The 11,463-nt window shown below is 25.3% G+C and overlaps 2 non-coding genes across 2 annotated transcripts; both read left to right on the top strand.

Annotated features, from left to right (window-relative positions):
* Nucleotides 1-1,597: 1,597 nt before the first annotated feature.
* On the top strand, nt 1,598-1,668 carry TRNAG-GCC (transfer RNA glycine (anticodon GCC)). The gene has a single exon. It is a non-coding gene; the product is annotated as a tRNA-Gly (tRNA).
* A 9-nt stretch (nt 1,669-1,677) lies between these two features.
* On the top strand, nt 1,678-1,766 carry LOC112490808 (small nucleolar RNA snoR114). Its single transcript, XR_003055003.2, has one exon. It is a non-coding gene; the product is annotated as a small nucleolar RNA snoR114 (small nucleolar RNA).
* The last annotated feature ends 9,697 nt before the right edge of the window (nt 1,767-11,463 follow it).

Here is an 11,463-nt window from a genome sequence, read left to right as displayed (position 1 = left end):
ATGGTTACCATCTTTAGCATCTCTAAATTTAGTATTACTATTAGCCCCTTCTTTCTTTTTTTCGTTCTTTTTTTTTTTTTTTTTTTTTTTGTGACCATCTTCTTCGTGTTCGTGATGATTTTGATCCCTTTTCTTACCATATTCTACTTGTACATGATGATCATTGATTCACGCAAACTATTAGATAAAAGGAATTTGTAATTTTAAATTTTTGGTCAATAAAAATCTTTGCGATTAATTTATTTATAGAAGTTTTCGTTAAATAAATATTATCTAATGAAGAAAATGCTAATATGTAAATGGATTAATTATCGATGATCATAAAATTTGATTATATCATAAGGGAAGGAAGAAAGATGATGGAATACGTTGTTGCTCAAAATCAACATTCCTTGAACCGACATGTCAATATACTAAATCCATATGCGCCTTATGTATTATTGAATTTTATATACGCCTCCTATGAGTGTTTGAATGGAACTATATTTCCATGTTTGAATAGGATTCCATCCCTTTTGTACACATCTATATTTAAAAATTTAAAAAAATAAAATAAAAAATTTCTTGTTTATACGAAATCTTTTGATTCTGTCATTGATGTAACAACAAAATGATGTATGTGTCATCGTATAGCTTGTATTGTGTTTTACTATACTTTTGAAATTTACTAATTCATATTTAGTTTATATTTATTTTATCAAATATTAATTTTTTAAACAAATGGTAATTAATTTAGTATTAATGTAACACTACTGTATTATTAATATTTTCATTAAAATATGGGTTTTATGAACAAAAAGATACAAAGCATTAAAAAAAGAAAAAATTAAAAAAAAGTGTTTGTCCATGATCAAAAGTTAGCTTCAAAGCCTCTCTCATGATTCATAATGGCTAGAAAAGAAGAAGAAATTTACTCATTCTACAGTATGCTAAGCAGCCCATCGAGAAAAAGAGGTGGGCTAGTCTATTGGATTCACTACTGTTTTTCTATTTCCATAGGATTAGGCATAAATTATTGATATGTCAATGCAAATGGATGCCCCAATGTCTTGGTAGGTGACCAAACATGATGTATAATATAATACCGAAATTGACTCAAGAAAAATTATATGAAATTTATATTTGATACGGATAATGTATAATTCATAAGTACATGCAATGCATTCAAGCCACAAAAAAAAAAAAAAAGGTGCATGCAATGCAATTTAAGAATAGAACTACTTTAAGATACACTTTTTTGCTTCTGTCTATGAATATTTCAGCCATCTCCAATTTTGCAGAAAATTATAATTACTAGTTTTTACCCCGCAGTGTGGCCTTTTGAATTTTATTTCTTTGTTTTTTTGGTAGAAGTGTAGCCTATAAAATAAAACTAAAGAAGTTGGTTTCTATGTTATTATTATGGGCAAGCATCTTGTATTATTGTATATTTACATTAAAAAAAAATTATAAGTTCTTGCTTGTAACATTCAATCAGTAATAATATAATCCAGAAAATTCCAAATACTCTAATGTGATGTGAGCTTTTCAAAGGGTGAAGAGACGAATCACTTGGGAATAAGTTATATTTTTATATAAAACACCCGATGCTCAACAAGCGCCAGTGGTCTAGTGGTAGAATAGTACCCTGCCACGGTACAGACCCGGGTTCGATTCCCGGCTGGTGCATGGCATATTGAGCTGTGAAGAATTCTGCGCCTGATGTGATTGATGGGTCGATCACAGCCGTCTGATAATTTCGGACGAAAATTGGCGCACCTGAGCTTTGCCTTCTCTTTTTACTTAAAAATCTTTGCTCCTTTTTTTTTTTCTTTTCAATAAAAAAAATATTGGAGGGTAATAATAGTTTGGGGTACCCCTGCTTTTTTTATTAATAAAAAATTTGGAGGTTAATAGATTTGTGTATCCCTGTAACTTATCAGTTTTTTTTTTTCGAATTAAAAAAAGATTGAAAGGTCAAAGATTAGTAGTATACATATGCAACTTCAAGTGGTGGATTCACCAGCAATGATTGTGCGTCCAATCCTGGCGACGGTAAGACTCAATCCAGGCAATAGGTCGATCACAGCCGAGCGTTGTTTTCTTTTTTATTTAGAAATATTTGCTCCTTTTTTTATTATTGTTTTTTATTTTTATTTTTTGGATGAATTAAAACAGATTGAATGGTTAGAGGTTAGCCTACTCATATAACCATTTAGAACATCTTCAATGGTTCTCTATCTATTTAAATATTGTTTACCATATTAGATAAATAGATAAAAAATTTAAAAAATATTTTTCAATGGTTCTGTATATTAATTCTGTCAAGCTTGACAAGAAAAAATATAGAAATTCTGAATGACACTGTCTACTTTTGAAAATTCTGTTAGACATACCAAATCAACATTTTATTTATTTTTATTAATTTTTGTTAAAAAAAAAACTCTTGCGTGAGTTTTTAATTGCCTTCTCTTTTTATTTAAAAATCTTTGCTCCTTTTTTTTTTCTTTTCAATAAAAAAAATATTGGAGGGTAATAGTTTGGGGTACCCCTGCTTTTTTTATTAATAAAAAAATTGGAGGTTAATAGATTTGTGTATCCCTGTAACTTATCAGTTTTTTTTTTTTTCGAATTAAAAAAAGATTGAAAGGTCAAAGATTAGTAGTATACATATGCAACTTCAAGTGGTGGATTCACCAGCAATGATTGTGCGTCCAATCCTGGCAACGGTAAGACTCAATCCAGGCAATAGGTCGATCACAGCCGAGCGTTGTTTTCTTTTTTATTTAGAAATATTTGCTCCTTTTTTTTATTATTGTTTTTTATTTTTATTTTTTGGATGAATTAAAACAGATTGAATGGTTAGAGGTTAGCCTACTCATATAACCATTTAGAACATCTTCAATGGTTCTCTATCTATTTAAATATTGTTTACCATATTAGATAAATAGATAAAAAATTTAAAAAATATTTTTCAATGGTTCTGTATATTAATTCTGTCAAGCTTGACAAGAAAAAATATAGAAATTCTGAATGACACTGTCTACTTCTGAAAATTCTGTTAGACATACCAAATCAGCATTTTATTTATTTTTATTAATTTTTGTTAAAAAAAAAAAAATCTTGCGTGAGTTTTTAATTTTTTTAATTAGATATAATTTTAAAATAAAAAGCTACATATTAGCATTTCAGAACATTTTAAACAGAACCTATTGGAGAGAAATTGCCTAAAATATTATCTATTAAATTGAAAGAATGTCATATAAGTATGAACACTTTCCAAAATCAATACGACATAAATTCCAATAGAAATAACTATTAGAGATGCTATTAAAATTATAGTACCTCCAATTCAGGTAATAACAAAATTCAAACCTCTACTTCTTAATCAAAGTTAAAGTCCTTTTTTTAATTATTATTTATCAGCTTTTCCTTTTGGTGAATAAAAAGATTAAATTGAGGTTGTGTGGTAGTCTTAATGGTTAAAGGCACCAACATCCCAGTCTATGAGCTGGGTTCGAACCTCACCAGCAAAAAAAAAAAAAAAAAAAAAGAATAAAAAGATTAAACCCATTCCCATCGACTCCACCTCTTGTCTAAGTGATGGTCAGCTTATAATCTTTACTTTTTTAAGCAAAATTGAAACTGTCTATCAACTTATATAAGCATTTGGATAATTATTATTTATCAATTATATATGATAAATGTGACTATTTTTTTATAATATACAACAAATGTGTCCATATTAAAACTTCCGTCCCCAAAACATCAACTAAGGAGTTACATTTAGTTCCCCTCGCACCTATTTGTAGGAGTTGCTAGATCGATTCCTGACAAATCTCATCTGAACATTGGTGTAGATCCCATGTGCTGCGCATACTGTGGAAGAGGGTGATAAGAATAGTTGAACGGTGGTGGACTGGACAGTATGTGGACTCCCATCGAATTAGAAAGATACAGCTGCTAATGGTCTACAGTTCCTTAAAAACTGGGCTTAACATACTCACCATGAGGTCCATTTTTGAATTACCAAAAAAAAAAAAAAGAAAAAAAAAACTAAAGTTAAATTCTTCCACTTAAAAAAGAAACAGAGAAAGAAAAGGAAAAGGAAAAAATGAATTCTAAATGCTAACAATACGGGCAAATGTGGTACCGCGTCCTTTTTATTCCTGCTTTAAAGGGCTTACTAATTAATAATAAGAAGAAAATGACCAATTATATGCCCCAAAGTCAAATATCTCCCAATGTTTCTCCAATATTACACGTTTGAGAAACACACTTGGTCAACTTGATTCTATTCCATTCAATATGGTATATTCCATTCAGTATGGCATACTTGGGATTCCAATATAATATATATATATATTATAAATATATATAGAAAGTAAGGTTCATTGTACTGGAAGTTATTCAATGGTACAAATTTATCACGTTGATTAATATGACAGACTCATTCATTTAAATGATGACAAAATGAAATATAATATTAATATATAGGCTCCGTTTATAAAAAAAAAACCAATTGGTAATATATCTATGATTACCACTTATATCGTATTCTATTTATAAAGATTTTCCACTTATAATATATAATAATAATATATAATAACATCTCAAACTGTTAATCAATTGAGTAATATGATGAATGCATTAAATATTTACTATTTGGCGGAAGACATGGAATTGAAAAAAAAAAAAAAAAAAAAAGGAAAGTCGTAGCAAAAAGACATGGTATTGGGGCATTTGTCCTATATGTGCAAATCCAAATCGGACAGATCTTTACTCGGAGTAGAGCCTAAACCTAAAAACAGTTTTTCTATGTCTCTAGTAAACCAAAGTGATTGTTTAATTAACTATTTTGTTTCAATTTTCCCTATACAAAAAAGAAAAATTGAAGATTTAGTTACCAACAGTGTTAACTACTGTTAAATCCACTAATTGAAGGAAAAAGAAAAACACTTCATTAATGCAAATGGACATTTAATTCAACTACTTTCCAAATACAATTCACCAATAATTCTGTAAAACACATTTCCCATATTCTAAAAAGATTGGGAATTAGTAAGGAAATTTTTTAAAAATTTTATTACATATCCCAACTAGTATTATAATATGTAGAATTTGTCTTCTATAACTTTATTAGGTTATTCAAACATTTTTTTTTTTTGGGTGCAATATATATGTAGTTCAAACATATTTCTTCTTTCTGGAAAAAAAATAATAATAAATGAATGTATTTCTTCCTTAAAAGAATTTGTTGCTACTTCACCAATAGAGATTATATATATATATATATATTAGTTTCACTCAACAATATATAACTAAATTAAACATATGGCAAATCTTGAAATGTTGATCTCTGAAATCTTATTAGAATAAGGTTCATATATAAGACTGGTTGACTACTTTGCTTTAATTATGAAAAATAAAGGTCCTTCCTCGTTGCATACAGTTGACATAGATGACAGAAAAAAAAATATATATATATATATATATATCCAAACAATGATCAGAGTGCAAAATAAAAATTGCTTGGTGAAAAGTTTTAACTTTTTTGGCTTTATAGTTGATTTATTAGGAAATTTCAGATCAATATAAAAAAAGTTAGAAAGCATAATTGATAAAATATCCAAGCATGGAATATTTGGAAAGTGTTGGTGAAGGACAATTGGAAAGTTGTGATACTATTTGTCTATTTGCATTAATAAACTTTTTTTCCCCTTCAATTAATGGAGTTAATGGTAGTTAACATTGTTAGTTTGCCAATAAAAAAGATGGACAATATGGCATTGATTGATGAGCTTGCATCCATTTATCAATGGATGATATGGTATGTCTATCCTACTGTATAATTTCTTTTATCGTACAAATATATAAGGGAGGGGTTTATTGTACAAAGGGATTTGACAAATATTTTTAAGAAATAATTTTAATATTTGATTTTTCTTATACAATAATTAATAGATGCTTATCTTTATTAAATCAGTTATTAAAAAAATTAATTTTTAAAAATTACAATCTCTTTAGTATAAACAATTTTTAACCATTAGATGAATCTCATCTAATGGCTAAGATTATTTGTTAAAAACATTTTATTTAGTTATCAATTTAGTCACATTGTCTAGTTTGCTTTGGTAGAGATAATTAAGCTTAAAATTGGATTCTTAGATTATTAAATTAGGTAAACATTTGGATGAATAGAGGCGTAATTGGATAGAAATAGGAGTGGGTAGAGTGAAATCAAATTTCTAAAATTTTAATTATTGAATTTCCTTACAAAAATCTTGATACTTGCCTTATTTGCCAACTTTCTTTAGTTTATTTTCATTAATTGTTTTATTTATTTATAGTTATTTAAAATTTGAGCTTTATATCTTTAAATGCATAGCCTAGATAAAAATGAATAGTAAAAAGCATAGTAATTAGATAAAATTTGTCAAAAGTCAATTTTTGAGGAAAGATATTCAATTTTTCCAATCATTTTGCATATAGCATAAGATTAAGAAAAAGTCTCTCTCTCTCTCTCTCTCTCTCTCTCTCTCTCTCTCTCTCTCTCTCTCTCTCTCTCTCTCTCTAAACATAAATATTTGGTCTAAAAATTTACCTTTTTTTTTTTCTTTTTTTTTTTCTTGAGATTCTGCCTTATAAACAACCAAGTCAATATGCAATAAAACTTTACTACTCTCACGACATATTTGGCATGTTGTATTAGTGGGTATTAAAAGAAATGTATTTTGTAATATAGTGTTTGGGTAGCCAAGAATATTGCATTATATATATTATTACGTTATGTTGTTATAACTATATATATATATATATATATATTAAATTGTTTTTTCTATATCTATAGATTGCATATGGTACGTGTAACTATTTATGTTGTTTTTAAAAATTCAAAAAAAATAATTTATCACTCATGGCCTGAATGACAGGAATAAATTAATGAATTCAAAGGAAATATATGTAAATTTTATTCTTCACTCGAATAAGCTCAGAAGGAGTATATCTTATCTCTTTAACATCAAAGGGAGGCTCCTTCAAATATATGTTTAAATGAAAATGATCAATCCCATCCAATTTATGAAAATATTTATAGTAGATGAAAATCTTTCTTATTAGGTGCATTGTAGGAGCAATAGTCATGAGCATAGTTACAAAAATATTGAACTGATAATATGTAGATGATATGTAATATGTATTGAAGATATTAGTTATTAGATTTGAATAAACATTCTTCTTTTTATTTTATTGCTAATTTAGTAGCTTTTAAGTCTTTTTCAAAGTTTTTTTTTTCTAAGCTATATAATGCCATTTTTTTTTTAAATTTCTTTTAATATTAAACTTTATTATTGTCATGAATTATAATAATATAATAAATGGAAAAAGGAACATATGATATTTTTGTAATATTTATTTTTTTAATAACAATAATTCATGAAATAATAAATAATAATAAATAATATAGTACAATATACTGTTATACCAAACAATATATTATTTTATACGATCCTGCACCAAACACAACATAGGTATAGTATAATACATTCTAGTATAATTCAATATAATACAACTTATACCAATACAATCCAATATTATATACCAAACAAACACTCAATGGAATACTATAGTAGAATTATATACAAATATGTATGCAGCTTAAAATAAAAACTGTACACTGCAACTTTTGTGCTCAATCAGGATCAAGTAGTTTACTCTTTCCATCAAAAAGAGATCAAGTAGTTTACCCTTACATGGTGTTTGAATAATGACAAAATTAGTAGAAATCTAAAATTCTTTAAAAAGGTAAATTTTTTTTTTTGTATGATTTTTTAAAAAAGTAATTTGTAAAACCCAATAGAAAATAAATATAACAATGTTAAAAACTAACATTGAAAGTTAATCTTTTCAAATCTGTATCATTCTAAAATTTTCTAAAAAATTTATTTTACTTATTTTTTTAAATATAATTTTATTCTTTAATTTTAATGTACAAACTTATTTAATTACTTGTAAATCATATATTATTTTATTATTAATCAAACATTATAAAAAAAAAAATTCTAAAAAACCTTATTTCCAAAAAACTAAATTCTAGAAAATTGATTCTCGTTTATCAATTTTTTCAATACTTTTTATTCTACTAAACATGTTATATGAGATTTCTTTCAATGTTTAAATTGTATATGTACTCGAGATAACAAATACATAAAAATAACAAATACATAAAAAATGAAAAAGAAAATTGGTACTCATAATGCTATAAAATATCTCAACTTTGAAAACTAAACCATAAAAAAGTGAACAACAAATTATGAATTTTCCTTTCAGCTGAAAAAAAAAAAAAAAAAAGTTAAAGAACTAGTTCTAAGTCCATTTTTATAGCGTTATCTTTTCGATTCCCAAATTCCCCAGTTATAATATGCTAAATAATAATAATAATAAATAAATAAAATAAAATAAGCTATGATATATATAAATAATAAATTATATATGGGCTTTATCATGTAGTTTATGGTCTCTATCATATGAAATCTGATATATTTTCATAAAATTCAATAAGGGTAATGATTGAAACACCTTATTTTATAGGGAAGTTTTTTATTAGACTCTCTGACGTTTAGTATAATTATAAATCACACCCTCAATTTTAGTACAATTTCATTTACCTTCTTAACCGGTATCATTTCCGTTGGATATGATAGAAAAAAAAATAATATTGTAATTTGAATTGTAAAAATTAATTGCATAACATTTAATACATTAAAAGAAGTGTAAATCTTTATTTTTTACTCTGAAAAATATGTGGGCCTTCATCTATTTCTCACTCTCACTCTCACTCTCACTCTCACTCCTTCTCATACACACATTTATATATTTAAATTCATTTTACATTTAATAAATATATGTATATATATATATATATATAAATATACAGTCCGTTTATGGTGCGGATGGTTCTCATGCGGACCACAGTATTGGTGACAGTTTTTCATAGTATTGGTGATGATTTTCTAAGAAACCGTTGTTAATACTATGAAAAACCGTTACTAATACTGCGGTTCTCATACGGACCGTATTCATTATAGAATTTCCGTATAAATATATATATGATATTCATTATTCATTTATATGCAACATTGTTTATAAAAATATTTAATAGAATTAATTGATATGAAAAATAAATGTAATTAAAAAAAATTTATTGTAATTTTTGTTTCATTGAGAGAGAATAGTTGAGCTGCATTTTTTTTTTAGTTACACTTTTTCTTTTTCTAATTTTAATAAGACTTATATTTAACTTATTTTAAAATTTTCACGAAATAAAAATCTAATTTTTTTTTCCTTTGGCCCTTAAAAATATTTAATTTTTTTAATATATATTTGTAAACAAATAATTTATTGTGAAATTGTGAAATTATTTTTGCCAGATCATTTTCATAAAAAAAAAAATAGAGATAAAAAAATTAGCACTTTTCTATTTAATGATTTTTCAAATAATTCGACTGCAAATTTTTAATTTTCTATTAGCTCTACTTAAAATGATTATTCTATATTATTATTAACAAAAATTTAACATATTTTTTGTATGTTTTCCGTAATTTATAGGCTATTCATGGAAATAAATGGCCATTTGTACTAGGCTATTTTGAATAAGTATCATATTAAGTTTAGTGTTGCGTTATCATGTATTATTTTATTCTTTATAGTTTTATACATTATAATATTATGTTTTTATTATTGTTTATATTAATAGTAATAGATAGTAATATATTTAAATACAAAGAATATAATGATTGGTAATCATATTATAATTATATTTTTATTTTCATCATGTTAATATTTAATTATTAATATTTACTATTTCCATTAATGTTGTTGTTATTAAGTAATAATTATTATTATATTTCCAATTAAAACAAAAAAAAATTATACTATTATTATTTGATAATTTAATTTTTATATTATTCAACAGTTATGTGCGAGTATAAAATTTCTAATGTTATTGATTATAATTTGCTGTTGGTATGTTTTACAAATTATTATTATTATTATTATTATTATTGCCAAGTAGTTTCAAAACATTATTATATAAAAATATAAAAGAATATTTATTTATAAACATATATATATATATTTAGATTTTTGTCATTAATTTTATATTAGGTATTATAATTTTTAAAATTTTAATCTAATGAAAACTTATTTTGTTTAAAATTGATTTACGAGAAATGTGAATGAAATTGATTTATGTTTGGAAGTTGAAGAGGGTAATTCTAGATTTAATCCTTAAAGGTACTGAATATAATATTTAAAATCTGAAGAATTAAATTTGAATTATAGCAAACATTAGGAAAGATATGCGAAATTTATCCCATTTTATAGAGTAAAGTGAATCTTATTTAAAGTTTTGAATATTTAATTAAATATAACTATTGATTTATTACTCCAATAGATAATTTCATATATATAACATCTTGCTGATTATTAGATATTGATGATTACTGCCCCTTTTTAACCCAATCATAAATGATTTCACCCATTTCCTCTCCTTTGGATTTTTTCACAACAAGTCTTCTTTCAAAGAAATCAAACATTAATTTCTTCAACAAATCTTTCAATTATCACTTCAAGCCTTTTTAAGGTGAGGCACAAGGATGTTCTCCAATTTCTCAATTGTCAAATATTATAACAGTATTACAAATATCAAATTGTTCATAAAAAAAAAATATTTACCAAATAATTTAATATAGTGCATAATATGTCAATATATTATTAGCTGACATATTAAAATAACTAGAATTATAAATAAATGAACATTTAAATGATAAGTTATTTAAAAAATAAATAATTAAATATTACCACATAAGTTATCCATTATTTAGTAAACAAAATTAGTTACAATTTTATCACTCTGTTCTCATTAAAAAAAAATAAAAAATCCAACTATGAAAACCACATTATAAATTCCATTGATTTATTATTAGAAACCGAACCTAACCTCGATTGAGCTCAATTAATTCATCAACCAAATCCAAATCCTTTCCGAGAGCAAATTAAGAATGAAATCTTTACACATCCTATTAGTGTTTATTATGAGACTTAGATAAATTCTTTGGGTTTTTTTTTTTCCATAATTTATATATATGTATATATATTTTTTAATTTTTTGAGTAGGGTAAAGTCTTTGTTAAAAGATAACAGAGGAGAAACCAAAATATAATTGTCCATTGTATCCATCCACGTAAGGATCCAACCGAGCGGGACTAAGTGGTGGGTGGGAGAGTATTCATGAAAATAGTCGCTATCGGTGGGGAATAGGACTTTAATTCTTATAGACTATAACGGGTGTTAAACTCTGCATGATATAACTTTTGGATAATTTTTAAAAAATGTTTATAGTTTTCAAAGTATTTTTAATCAAAGTCAGTGAGTAACTTTGTCAAAAAAACACTTTTGAATAAATATAAACAGATGCAAAAGTAA

This window comes from Ziziphus jujuba, chromosome 10, assembly GCF_031755915.1.
Source record: "Ziziphus jujuba cultivar Dongzao chromosome 10, ASM3175591v1".
Classification (NCBI taxonomy): domain Eukaryota; kingdom Viridiplantae; phylum Streptophyta; class Magnoliopsida; order Rosales; family Rhamnaceae; genus Ziziphus; species Ziziphus jujuba.
This window is presented reverse-complemented; position numbering and strand designations above follow the sequence as displayed.